This window comes from Papaver somniferum, chromosome 7, assembly GCF_003573695.1.
Source record: "Papaver somniferum cultivar HN1 chromosome 7, ASM357369v1, whole genome shotgun sequence".
Lineage (NCBI taxonomy): Eukaryota > Viridiplantae > Streptophyta > Magnoliopsida > Ranunculales > Papaveraceae > Papaver > Papaver somniferum.
Window position 1 is genome coordinate 126,456,132 of NC_039364.1, and position 14,893 is coordinate 126,471,024.

Sequence of the window (14,893 nt, forward strand, 5' to 3'; positions counted from 1 at the left end):
GCGTAGGGAATGCTTTGAGACGAATTTGGCGACGCTTATAAACGTCTCTTAATTAAATTTTGAGACGTTTGTGTCTCATAAATGTTTACGACGGTTTATTAAGTGAACTTTCTGGCCATTTAAAGCAACGCAAAAATTAAATTAGTGGCTTTTATATGCGTCTCGGACAAAAATTAGATTTAAAAAAAAATCTTATTTCAAAAATTCGTGCACCTGCGCATTTGATTTCCTGCAACAGAATATAGGTGTCTAGCCACTCCATTCCCAATCATAAATGAAACCATTATTCAATCAATTCTATTATCACATGGAATTGCAGCATCACATATTGATCCATCCATACAATCAGTTACAGATGTAAGATCACTGAATTTTAACAAAATAAACTATGGATAAAAAGTATGTCTCAACAATTTGGGATCAATGTTGAGCATATTTTGGGTTTCTTGTTCAATCAATGTCACCGGACTTCATCATGCATCAGTGGATACATTTTCTACAAGAATTTAGAAAAAAAGAAACTACCTATATAACTTGTTAACTCAAATCATATTATGCTTATCCAACTTTGTCTTCTTGATTTCCTTATAATTCCACCTGATGTAAATGGAACATCTCTAGGAGTCAGTTCACATACCAAAGGACAAGAACAAAAACAGGACAAGATCAAATGGGTGCAGTTTCCAGTCATATACCTTTACTAGAGCATCTTGTTCAGATCTGTTCACTTTTGTTTAGTCCAGCACCACCTAACATAAAGCTTCCCTCTTCTTCTTCTGAAGATTTGCCAAGTCAGTCTGCAAAGAGAAACAATAGAAATAATGAAAAATATTAGGGACCCGGTGCTATATGTAAAGTAAAAAGGTCAAAAGACAGTTTTCAGTTTTGAAAGTGGATTAGCAGTTGCAGAAACATACATGAAATCAATACCCCAATGATGTGAAATAGGATGTTAAAATCCAGATTCAGATTCATATATTCCAAATTTCATAGGTTGAAGCACGTCAAATGGATTAGTTATATGTGGATGGGTTGCTTAATGGCAAGTGGTAACAGAATGGTCAAGCTTCTAAACGATTATTGTTATACTAACTTCAAGATACTAAGGTATATAGTTATACCTCATCATATTCTTTTTGTTGTGCCTTGGGTTGCTTCAAAGTCTTAGCTTTTACACCTACAAACAAAGAAATTTTCAAATCAGATCAAAAGGATCCTTATCAAGAACATCATAGATGAATAACTGATTTCAAGAATTTTACCTGGCTTGAAACACATGTGATTACCAGTAACAGGTACTTAAAATTATATAAAAAAACAGCTACTTCCTATAACTGCAAGTCTGGCACTACCATTTGGGATCAAAGTTGAGCATATTTTGGTATTGAATAACATGGTACACCCTACAAATGAGTGACAAGTACCAAATGAGTGACAATGAAGGTATCCTTGATGTAGATTGTCAGTCCAACAGTTTAAGATCAGATTGGAGACAAGTACCAAATTTAGAGGCACCTTCTATTATGTCTTCATATTCTATCTAAAACCTTGAACTGTCCTGTGCCAAGAATTTACTATGATCCAACTTCTTTGGCGATAGACCCGATAAGCATTTCATTCACAAGTCATCTTTGTAACACACCAAACACAGAACAAAGTTCAAAAAGCAAAACCAACAATAACAACACTCAAAACAGCTCTAACAGCGACTACCTGTCCAAGCATGGGGTCCTAAGAGCCATTCCAAGAACTTAAGCTTCTTCTAATATAGGATCCAGTCCTACTAAAAAATATGTACCTCATTGCATAGTTCCAACAGTCTGTAAACCATGAGCAAGGTTGAACCAGAGCTTTCTCCGCTAGATGATTATGTATTACCTTCCCCCGCTGCATACCGAAGTTTGGTCAACATCAGCTCCTAAAGATACCCTCGATGCTGATCCCCAACCTAGCAGATCAGATTATGACGTTAAAAATGTAGTTTTATTCACTCGGTCGTAAACATAGACATTATCAAAGAGGAAATTTTAAACAAATTGTTAGATTACCATGTGCAGTTCAACTATAACGAAAATTCCAACTCGGTCATACGATAAGCATCAGAAGTAAAGCTTCCGCCAAGAAACTTAGCATAGATAGTTGCTCCTCTTTTCTGTATTGCACAGCCAAAAGATATGAGCCTCTAAAAATTAGCTACTCAACAATGAACAATGACACTTTCAAATCAACAAATTACCTTCGCATGGTCTAATTCTTCAAGAAGTAGAACTCCATCTCTACTTCGCATGGGTTAATAATTTCTAAATTGGATAGTGATAGTTTGATAAATAAAAATTTCTAATACTATGACATGTAATTGATACATAGCCGAAAACTGAAACACTAGCTTGATCTGAAATATGACTAACTAATCTGCCAATTTTATATTTCGTACAAAAGCTGTTAATACATATTTGTGTAAGAGAAAATATCATAGGTAAGTACAATATCCCAAGAGCTTTGGTTGGATCCTCTTTGCTTTTTGAAAATGCTCTACATGCCACAAAACCTCCTAAGCATACAGTAAGGAAACACAAGAACAAAAAATTAATGATAACTAAATGCTACAGTTCAGTAAAATAAATAAAAAAGAGGATGCCCAAGGGGAGAAGAAAAGGATACCTAAAGGTATTATTACTGAATCGGAGCCTCCACGGAGCATCACATCCTGCAACCTCTCAAAAATTTAAAACAATTTCAGCTATAAAGGTTACACAATTGTTCTAATGTTTGATATGCAACTGAACAACTTACAACTTCTCCTCTAATGATGTGATTCCTTGCATTCAGAATAAAGATGTTGCTGGTGGCACAGGTCGTTGAGATAGAATAGTTTGGGCCCATCCATCCCTGCATACAAGTGCAGATAAAGGTGTTTCAAAATCAAAGAACACATTCTACATGCTCCTTAAGTACTTCTAAGCTTTGAGCTTACCAGATCTATTGTGAGCATGGCAGAACCCATACTTGTAGTAGCAAACGGAACACAAAAAGGATTCATCCTTTTGTAAGATATCCTTAAGGCTTCAATTGCATCATTGAAAACCTGCCCAAAGTAAAATCCATCATGCATCAATGACAATCCATAATAAAGAACTTAATTAACAAACAAACGCTCTGTATACAAAATTTGAAGGGTGGAATGATATGCTCCAAGAAGAACAACTTCAGCATATCCTTCTAGTTTGCAGCTATATAATGCTCATGCAATATGGTATTGTACCAGCAAATTCCTATATCGAATTTGTATAACTAACCCTAGATTCTTAGGTAGCATCAAGCTTCTCAAGGGACATATCACTACAGAAAAGTAAGCAAGTGATAGGTGTGTTAAAGTAAACAAGGCACTGCTCTTTTTCCTGAAACGCGTCTATATCCTAATGGAAGCCATTGGACCAGTAAATCGACATTAGTTTCCCAATATTGCGTGTTCAAGGTCAAAACCCACATTGAAATACAAAAAGAAGCAAGAAACAAACCTTCATACCACCCATCCCATAGCCAATCATCACACCACACCTAGTTTTATCCAGTTCATTCATGACCTCTTCCGAGATCCCACCATCAGCCAGAGCTTTCTTCCCAGCAGTAAGCATGTAGAGCATGAATTTGTCATCCCTTTAAGAAAGACTTGATTTTTCTAGAATTCTCTACACACAAAATAAACTAAACCAACAAGTAAACCTCTAGCAATATGAAAATGGAACTTAGTATGTAATGAATTTATAACAAAAAGCAAACTCAAAGACACGAAACGAGAAATCAAATACAAAGTAACATAACCCTCAAATAGAAATCAGTTCATAGAAACAAAAAATCAAACACACAACTTGCAAAATATATAGAGAAAAAACAAACAAACAAAGGGTTAATATCAAACAGAAATCAGTTCACAGACCCACAGTAAAAAATCAAACACATAACCCTCAAATGGAAATCAATTCATAAATACATAAATCAAACAAACAACTTGCAAAACATAGAGATAAAAAAAAAACAAATAGGGTAGAGGTAATACCTGAATCTTCAAGGATTTTACTTCAATCTTCTTTTGCGAATTTCAGACACAAAAATTAGAAATCAAATTTTTAGGGTTTATCAATCAAAATCGATTTCTGTAAAAAGGATATTTCTTACCTGAGGATAGAGATTTGTAGGGTTTCTACTTTTCAATTGAATCTTCTTCCGAGAGTTTCAATCCAAAATCAAAACTCAGTTTACAAAATCAAAGATTTTGATTTGTAAATTAGGGTTTTTCAAATGAGATTTAGGTTTAGAAAATCATAAATCAACTAAGAGTTTTGGTTCAGTTTCTGTTTCAGATTGATATTAGTTTTCTTTTTTCTCGATTTCTCTCACTTTCTCTGGTTTCTTTTGAGCGAAGAAGAAAAAAGTCGAGGGGAGAAAAGGAAATAAAACACAGTGAGAGAGAAGGAGTTGGACTGAGTGGTTTTATTAACCTCGCGTTTTTAGGGGCCACTCGAAAGGATTTAGGGCCAACAATAAAACAAAAAAGATCATCCAAAGGGAAAATGTAGCCGGCCCTTATCTCGCGTAATTCGTAATGGCGAAATTACCCTTATGTATTCGGAGGATACGATAACATTGTTATCCTCCGATTGCAATCGGAAGCCAAAATATTTCCCAGACTTCCGATTGTAGTCGGTGCAGTATTAGAATGATTTGTGTTCATTAATCGGGAGTGTACACAGCCAGCCATAACCACTTGGTTCGTGTTTTGGATGCAGCGTTAATCGGGAGTTAAATATATTACAAAACCTACCGATTATAAGTTGCCCCAAATTCAAATTTTGAAAGCTACCATAATCGGTAGATATGCTAAATACAATACCTATCGATTATTGGTTTCTCCACATTCAACTTTCGTCAAATTAGCCGTTGGAGTTTTTGGGGAAAACAAAAAGAGCCGTTGGACCCTAAACATATATGAAGAAACTCATATCTATCACCCCAATTGCACCAAACTCTTTCCTCTCTTCAGTTTTAATTTTCATAACAAAAAACATGGATATTGCTTTTGCCGAAGAAGAAGATTGTGCTATTTATAGAGCGTGGGTTGTGGTAACTGCTCATGATCGTGTTCACAAGCTCCACAAATCGGAATCCGAAGAGCAGATATGGAACCGTATCTTAATGATATTTGAGGCCTTAGATGGAAATCGAATTCGAAGATCATCCAATGACATTAAGATGAGAAATAATGCGCTCGATAAGGAGATTGACAAACTTGAAGATGAGGAACGGTTTGTTAGAAACGCTTTTCCTTGGTGGACGTATGAAAAACGAGTAAGTATCTCTGTAACTCCAACTCACATTAACAAAAGTTAGTACTAACTTGTTACTCATTCGTAATTTCAGAGAAATCTTGCGGATCGCCGGTATGTGGACCTCTACGGGAAACGATTTGAACATGAAGGATGCTACAAAATCAAGAGGGACAATTTCTATGGTCACTGGAAGTTATGATCTGTTTTAATACTTTTATGGTCAATTAGGAGTATGGATTTAGGTGCTTTTGACGAAATTGTAAGGTTAAGGCCGTTTGAACTTTATGTAATGGATGTAATCGGAGTATTATTAATATAAAAACTAGGCGATTATACGAAATCGGTAGATTATTTTGTTAAACAACCTACCGATTGTAATATTCGGTTATGTTATGAGTCAACTTTCTTTCCAATTATGGTGTTGTTTGGTTCCAGGAAACAGTTTTTTTTGTACTTATAATATTCGGAGGATAATTTTTTTTTAAAGTTCCGAATGTACGATGGCCCAAAAATCAGAATTTGGAAAAACTTATACTTTTCAAATTTTGTCTTTGAAATAATCGGAAGTTAAATTAGTTACCAAAACTTCCGAATATGGGCTGTCTAACCTTCAATATTGGCCCTTGGAACCACCTGGAGCCATGGCGTGGTTTGTTTTGAACTTGTAATATTCGTGGGATAATTTTTTTTGTAAAGTTCCGAATGTACGATGGCCCAAAAATCAGAATTTGGAAAAACTTAAACTTTTCAAATTTTGTCTTTGAAATAATCGGAAGTTAAATTAGTTACCAAAACTTCCGAATATGGGTTGTCTAACCTTCAATATTGACCCTTGGAACCACCTGGAGCCATGGCGTGGTTTGTTTTGAACTTGTAATATTCGAAGGATAATTTTTTTGTAAAGTTCTGAATATACGATGGCCCAAAAATCAGAATTTGGAAAAACTTATACTTTTCAAATTTTGTCTTTGAAATAATCGGAAGTTAAATTAGTTACCAAAACTTCCGAATATGGGCTGTCTAACCTTCAATATTGGCCCTTGGAACCACCTGGAGCCATGGCATGGTTTGTTTTGAACTTGTAATATTCGGAGGATAGGTTTTTTTGTAAAGTTCCGAATGTACGATGGCCCAAAAATCAGAATTTGGAAAAACTTATACTTTTCAAATTTTGTCTTTGAAATAATCGGAAGTTAAATTAGTTACCAAAACTTCCGAATATGGGCTGTCTAACCTTCAATATTGGCCCTTGGAACCACCTGGAGCCATGACGTGGTTTGTTTTGAACTTGTAATATTCGGAGGATAATTTTTTTGTAAAGCTCCGAATGTACGATGGCCCAAAAATCAGAATTTGGAAAAACTTATACTTTTCAAATTTTGTCTTTGAAATAATCGGAAGTTAAATTAGTTACCAAAACTTCCGAATATGGGCTGTCTAACCTTCAATATTGGCCCTTGGAACCACCTGGAGCCATGGCGTGGTTTGTTTTGAACTTGTAATATTCGGAGGATAATATTTTTGTAAAGTTCCGAATGTACGATGGCCCAAAAATCAGAATTTGGAAAAACTTATACTTTTCAAATTTTGTCTTTGAAATAATCGGAAGTTAAATTAGTTACCAAAACGTCCGAATATGGGCTGTCTAACCTTCAATATTGGCCCTTGGAACCACCTGGAACCATGGCGTGGTTTGTTTTGAACTTGTAGTATTCGGACGATAATATATTTGTAAAGTTCCGAATGTACGATGGCCCAAAAATCAGAATTTGGAAAAACTTATACTTTTCAAATTTTGTCTTTGAAATAATCGGAAGTTAAATTAGTTACCAAAACTTCCGAATATGGGCTGTCTAACCTTCAATATTGGCCCTTGGAACCACCTGGAGCCATGACGTGGTTTGTTTTGAACTTGTAATATTCGGAGGATAGGTTTTTTGTAAAGTTCCGAATGCACGATGGCCCAAAAATCAGAATTTGGAAAAACTTATACTTTTCAAATTTTGTCTTTGAAATAATCGAAAGTTAAATTAGTTACCAAAACTTCCGAATATGGGCTGTCTAACCTTCAATATTGGCCCTTGGAACCACCTGGAGCCATGGCGTGGTTTGTTTTGAACTTGTAATATTCGGAGGATAGGTTTTTTGTAAAGTTCCGAATGTACGATGGCCCAAAAATCAGAATTTGGAAAAACTTATACTTTCAAATTTTGTCTTTGAAATAATCGGAAGTTAAATTAGTTACCAAAACTTCCGAATATGGGTTGTCTAACCTTCAATATTGGCCCTTGGAACCACCTGGAGCCATGGCGTGGTTTGTTTTGAACTTGTGATATTCGGAGGATAGGTTTTTTGTAAAGTTCCGAATGTACGATGGCCCAAAAATCAGAATTTGGAAAAACTTATACTTTTCAAATTTTGTCTTTGAAATAATCGGAAGTTAAATTTGTTACCAAAACTTCCGAATATGGGCTGTCTAACCTTCAATATTGGCCCTTGGAACCACCTGGAGCCATGGCGTGGCTTGTTTTGAACTTGTAATATTCGGAGGATAGGTTTTTTGTAAAGTTCTGAATGTACGATGGCCTAAAAATCAGAATTTGGAAAAACTTATACTTTTCAAATTTTGTCTTTGAAATAATCGGAAGTTAAATTAGTTACCAAAACTTCCGAATATGGGTTGTCTAACCTTCAATATTGGCCCTTGGAACCACCTGGAGCCATGGCGTGGTTTGTTTTGAACTTGTGATATTCGGAGGATAGGTTTTTTGTAAAGTTCCGAATGTACGATGGCCCAAAAATCAGAATTTGGAAAAACTTATACTTTTCAAATTTTGTCTTTGAAATAATCGGAAGTTAAATTAGTTACCAAAACTTCCGAATATACCACACAAATCATTGTCATTTGAACTTGTCTAACTTAGTTACCCAAACAAATTTCCGAATGTACAACAAAAATCATTGTCATTTATCTGCTCTTCTTTACTTTACGACCGTGACTACCTCCCAGTCCTGCACGACCACGGGTTTGAGCACCTTCAGTTGGAGCAGCTTCAGCGCTCGATGAAGCTCGAGTTCTTTTACCCGTATTTTATACTGCCACCTTGGGCTGATGCCTCTTCGTGACTTTCTCCCCAAACTGGGCAGCATAATCTTCATTATCCATATTATCAACTAGATCTCTAGCCTCTTTGATCTTCTCAGCTGGCATGGGATCTCCTCTCTTCAGGCATGCAGTTAACATTTTGGAAACACGCTTGAACCTATTCACCTGTTTTTTATACGTAATGACATAACATCAAACGGTAATTACCTAAGATTTATAGGAATAATATAAAATGAACAAAAATATAAGAACACGCACCAGTCTATCATAACCAGCTGGTTTGTCTTTGATGATACAATTATAACTTGAACCCGCCGCAGTAGTGTTGGATTTGATTTCACGGATAACCAAAGGATGTGATACCTTGTTATACCAACTCATATAGTCTGGAGAATTTTCATCACCTCGGGTGGTTCATCTACCAGTGTCGATAATGAAGTCATTCCTCTTATCCCAGTTATCAAGAACAGTAGGTGGGCCTGTGTGAACAATCGTGAGATTATCACCACTAGAAGAGCACAACTCCAACTCCAATTTGTAGTAATCCCCTATTTTCTCCACAGGTTGCTGTTGTATATACCCGTGTTGTCGCATCACCCTAGAGGGGTTATACATCACATATCCTGTGGGGTGCCACAACGGTCCAAAATAAAGGGACAAGTCCGACCGAACATTTATATGCCCACTGGATCGATCTTCCTTGTATGGATCAAAGCATACGTCTGAGGCCTTCAATTGGTCCAAAATCTCCCTCATGCGAATCAACTACTGCTCTTTTGTCCTAGAACGGTTGTCTTCAAATATATACTTTGTTCCTCTAGGAGTACCTTTGCACCACCCCGGGTTCTCTCCGGCCAACTTCAGGATAGGGAAGTGGTCATAGATCCATGCCTATATACATAAGAAACCAAGTTTTAGTAAATAGATTGTGTATATTCGGTAGTAATTTCCAAACTTTATTTCCGATTATATATAATCGGAAATAAAACTGAATACCTATCCGCCGAATACCAAACATTCGGAAATAGAGATGGATCATTTCCTACCGAATATGCGTCATTTGGAGTTCAGTAAACTATAGTTTTTATGGCTTGTATACGGTAGAGGTAATACCTCGCGTTTACTGAAAAACTATAGGTTACTGAACTCCAAATGACGCATATTCGGTAGGAAATGATCCATCTCTATTTTCGAATGTTTGGTATTCGGCGGATAGGTATTCAGTTTTATTTCCGATTATATATAATCGGAAATAAAGTTTGGAAATTACTACCGAATATACACAATCTATTTACTAAAACTTGGTTTCTTATGTATATAGGCATAGATCTATGACCACTTCCCTATCCTGAAGTTGGCCGGAGAGAACCCGGGGTGGTGCAAAGGTACTCCTAGAGGAACAAAGTATATATTTGAAGAAAGCCGTTCTAGGACAAAAGAGCAGCAGTTGACTCGCATGAGGGAGATTTTGGACCAATTGAAGGCCTCAGACGTATGCTTTGATCCATACAAGGAAGATCGATCCAGTGGGCATATAAATGTTCGGTCGGACTTGTCCCTTTATTTTGGACCGTTGTGGCACCCCACAGGATATGTGATGTATAACCCCTCTAGGGTGATGCGACAACACGGGTATATACAACAGCAACCTGTGGAGAAAATGGGGGATTACTACAAATTGGAGTTGGAGTTGTGCTCTTCTAGTGGTGATAATCTCACGATTGTTCACACAGGCCCACCTACTGTTCTTGATAACTGGGATAAGAGGAATGACTTGATTATCGACACTGGTAGACGAACCACCCGAGGTGATGAAAATTCTCCAGACTATATGAGTTGGTATAACAAGGTATCACATCCTTTGGTCATCCGTGAAATCAAATCCAACACTACTGCGGCGGGTTCAAGTTATAATTGTATCATCAAAGACAAACCAGCTGGTTATGATAGACTGGTGCGTGTTCTTATATTTTTGTTCATTTTATATTATTCCTATAAATCTTAGGTAATTACCGTTTGATGTTATGTCATTACGTATAAAAAACAGGTGAATAGGTTCAAGCGTGTTTCCAAAATGTTAACTGCATGCCTGAAGAGAGGAGATCCCATGCCAGCTGAGAAGATCAAAGAGGCTAGAGATCTAGTTGATAATATGGATAACGAAGATTATGCTGCCCAGTTTGGGGAGAAAGTCACGAAGAGGCATCAGCCCAAGGTGGCAGTATCAAAGACGGGTAAAAGAACTCGAGCTTCATCGAGCGCTGAAGCTGCTCCAACTGAAGCTGCTCAAACCCGTGGTCGTGCAGGACTGGGAGGTAGTCACGGTCGTAAAGTAAAGAAGAGCAGATAAATGACAATGATTTTTGTTGTACATTCGGAAATTTTTTTGGGTAACTAAGTTAGACAAGTTCAAATGACAATGATTTGTGTGGTATATTCGGAAGTTTTGGTAACTAATTTAACTTCCGATTATTTCAAAGACAAAATTTGAAAAGTATAAGTTTTTCCAAATTCTGATTTTTGGGCCATCGTACATTCGGAACTTTACAAAAAACCTATCCTCCGAATATCACAAGTTCAAAACAAACCACGCCATGGCTCCAGGTGGTTCCAAGGGCCAATATTGAAGGTTAGACAACACATATTCGGAAGTTTTGGTAACTAATTTAACTTCCGATTATTTCAAAGACAAAATTTGAAAAGTATAAGTTTTTCCAAATTCTGATTTTTAGGCCATCGTACATTCGGAACTTTACAAAAAACCTATCCTCCGAATATTACAAGTTCAAAACAAGCCACGCCATGGCTCCAGGTGGTTCCAAGGGACAATATTGAAGGTTAGACAGCCCATATTCGGAATTTTTGGTAACTAATTTAACTTCCGATTATTTCAAAGACAAAATTTGAAAAGTATAAGTTTTTCCAAATTCTGATTTTTGGGCCATCGTACATTCGGAACTTTACAAAAAACCTATCCTCCGAATATTACAAGTTCAAAACAAACCACGCCATGGCTCCAGGTGGTTACAAGGGCCAATATTGAAGGTTAGACAACCCATATTCGGAAGTTTTGGTAACTAATTTAACTTTCGATTATTTCAAAGACAAAATTTGAAAAGTATAAGTTTTTCCAAATTCTGATTTTTGGGCCATCGTACATTCGGAACTTTACAAAAAACCTATCCTCCGAATATTACAAGTTCAAAACAAACCACGTCATGGCTCCAGGTGGTTCCAAGGGCCAATATTGAAGGTTAGACAGCCCATATTCGGAAGTTTTGGTAACTAATTTAACTTCCGATTATTTCAAAGACAAAATTTGAAAAGTATAAGTTTTTCCAAATTCTGATTTTTGGGCCATCGTATATTCAGAACTTTACAAAAAAATTATCCTTCGAATATTACAAGTTCAAAACAAACCACGCCATGGCTCCAGGTGGTTCCAAGGGTCAATATTGAAGGTTAGACAACCCATATTCGGAAGTTTTGGTAACTAATTTAACTTCCGATTATTTCAAAGACAAAATTTGAAAAGTTTAAGTTTTTCCAAATTCTGATTTTTGGGCCATCGTACATTCGGAACTTTACAAAAAAAATTATCCCACGAATATTACAAGTTCAAAACAAACCACGCCATGGCTCCAGGTGGTTCCAAGGGCCAATATTGAAGGTTAGACAGCCCATATTCGGAAGTTTTGGTAACTAATTTAACTTCCGATTATTTCAAAGACAAAATTTGAAAAGTATAAGTTTTTCCAAATTCTGATTTTTGGGCCATCGTACATTCGGAACTTTACAAAAAACCTATCCTCCGAATATTACAAGTTCAAAACAAACCACGCCATGGCTCCAGGTGGTTCCAAGGGCCAAGATTGAAGGTTAGACAGCCCATACTCGGAAGTTTTGGTAACTAATTTAACTTCCGATTATTTCAAAGACAAAATTTGAAAAGTATAAGTTTTTCCAAATTCTGATTTTTGGGCCATCGTACATTCGGAACTTTACAAAAAACCTATCCTCCGAATATTACAAGTTCAAAACAAACCACGCCATGGCTCCAGGTGGTTCCAAGGGCCAATATTGAAGGTTAGACAGCCCATATTCGGAAGTTTTGGTAACTAATTTAACTTCCGATTATTTCAAAGACAAAATTTGAAAAGTATAAGTTTTTCCAAATTATGATTTTTGGGCCATCGTACATTCGGAACTTTACAAAAAACCTATCCTCCGAATATTACAAGTTCAAAACAAACCACGCCATGGCTCCAGGTGGTTCCAAGGGCCAATATTGAAGGTTAGACAGCCCATATTCGGAAGTTTTGGTAACTAATTTAACTTTCGATTATTTCAAAGACAAAATTTGAAAAGTATAAGTTTTTCCAAATTCTGATTTTTGGGCCATCGTGCATTCGGAACTTTACAAAAAACCTATCCTCCGAATATTACAAGTTCAAAACAAACCACGTCATGGCTCCAGGTGGTTCCAAGGGCCAATATTGAAGGTTAGACAGCCCATATTCGGAAGTTTTGGTAACTAATTTAACTTCCGATTATTTCAAAGACAAAATTTGAAAAGTATAAGTTTTTCCAAATTCTGATTTTTGGGCCATCGTACATTCGGAACTTTACAAATTTTTTATCCTTCGAATATTACAAGTTCAAAACAAACCACGCCATGGCTCCAGGTGGTTCCAAGGGCCAATATTGAAGGTTAGACAACCCATATTCGGAAGTTTTGGTAACTAATTTAACTTCCGATTATTTCAAAGACAAAATTTGAAAAGTATAAGTTTTTCCAAATTCTGATTTTTGGGCCATCGTACATTCGAAACTTTACAAAAAAAATTATCCTCCGAATATTACAAGTTCAAAACAAACCACGTCATGGCTCCAGGTGGTTCCAAGGGCCAATATTGAAGGTTAGACAGCCCATATTCGGAAGTTCTGGTAACTAATTTAACTTCCTATTATTTCAAAGACAAAATTTGAAAAGTATAAGTTTTTCCAAATTCTGATTTTTGGGCCATCGTACATTCGGAACTTTACAAAAAAATTATCCTCTGAATATTACAAGTAAAAAAAAAACTGTTTCCTGGAACCAAACAACACCATAATCGGAAAGAAAGTTGACTCATAACATAACCGAATATTACAATCGGTAGGTTGTTTAACAAAATAATCTACCGATTTCGTATAATCGCCTAGTTTTTATATTAATAATACTCCGATTACATCCATTACATAAAGTTCAAACGGCCTTAACCTTACAATTTCGTCAAAAGCACCTAAATCCATACTCCTAATTGACCATAAAAGTATTAAAACAGATCATAACTTCCAGTGACCATAGAAATTGTCCCTCTTGATTTTGTAGCATCCTTCATGTTCAAATCGTTTCCCGTAGAGGTCCACATACCGGCGATCCGCAAGATTTCTCTGAAATTACGAATGAGTAACAAGTTAGTACTAACTTTTGTTAATGTGAGTTGGAGTTACAGAGATACTTACTCGTTTTTCATACGTCCACCAAGGAAAAGCGTTCCTAACAAACCGTTCCTCATCTTCAAGTTTGTCAATCTCCTTATCGAGCGTATTCTTTCTCATCTTAATGTCATTGGATGATCTTCGAATTCGATTACCATCTAAGGCCTCAAATACCATTAAGATACGGTTCCATATCTGCTCTTCGGATTCCGATTTGTGGAGCTTGTGAACACGATCATGAGCAGTTACCACAACCCACGCTCTATAAATAGCACAATCTTCTTCTTCGGCAAAAGCAATATCCATGTTTTTTGTTATGAAAATTAAAACTGAAGAGAGGAAAGAGTTTGGTGCAATTGGGGTGATAGATATGAGTTTCTTCATATAGGTTTAGGGTCCAACGGCTCTTTTTGTTTTTCCCAAAAACTCCAACGGCTAATTTGACGAAAGTTGAATGTGGAGAAACCAATAACCGATAGGTATTGTATTTAGCATATCTACCGATTATGGTAGCTTTCAAAATTTGAATTTGGGGCAACTTATAATCGGTAGGTTTTGTAATATATTTAACTCCCGATTAATGCTGCATCCAAAACACGAACCAAGTGGTTATGGCTGGCTGTGTACACTCCCGATTAATGAACACAAATCATTCTAATACTGCACTGACTACAATCGGAAGTCTGGGAAATATTTTGGCTTCCGATTGCAATCGGAGGATAACAATGTTATCATATCCTCCGAATATATAAGTGTAATTTCGCCATTACGAATTACGCGAGATAAGGGCTGGCTACATTTTCCCTTTGGGTGACCTTTTTTGTTTTATTGTTGGCCCCTAAATCCTTTCCAGTGGCCCCTAAAAACGCGAGGAAACATAAAGGTGGGAACTAAAAATAAATGGTGGGAATAAATGAAAATCATGTTTCAAAATGATTTGGTGTGAGACAAAGATTTAGGGGGGAAATTTTAGGGG

The 14,893-nt window shown here is 36.5% G+C and overlaps 1 long non-coding RNA gene across 11 annotated transcripts; it reads right to left on the reverse strand.

Annotated features, from left to right (window-relative positions):
• Positions 1-268: 268 nt before the first annotated feature.
• Positions 269-4,424, reverse strand: LOC113298368. 11 transcript variants are annotated; one of them, XR_003334181.1, is made up of 12 exons: positions 3,519-4,424; positions 2,975-3,085; positions 2,794-2,889; positions 2,662-2,707; positions 2,237-2,551; positions 2,049-2,152; positions 1,799-1,948; positions 1,516-1,629; positions 1,263-1,403; positions 1,122-1,177; positions 696-797; positions 269-597 (listed from the first exon to the last, which is right to left on the reverse strand). It is a non-coding gene; the product is annotated as an uncharacterized LOC113298368 (long non-coding RNA). The 11 variants fall into 11 exon arrangements; XR_003334180.1 differs by having other exon boundaries at positions 1,501-1,629; XR_003334175.1 differs by lacking the exons at positions 1,263-1,403; positions 1,516-1,629 and having other exon boundaries at positions 3,519-3,689; positions 4,058-4,084; positions 4,177-4,422.
• Between the last annotated feature and the right edge of the window lie 10,469 nt (positions 4,425-14,893).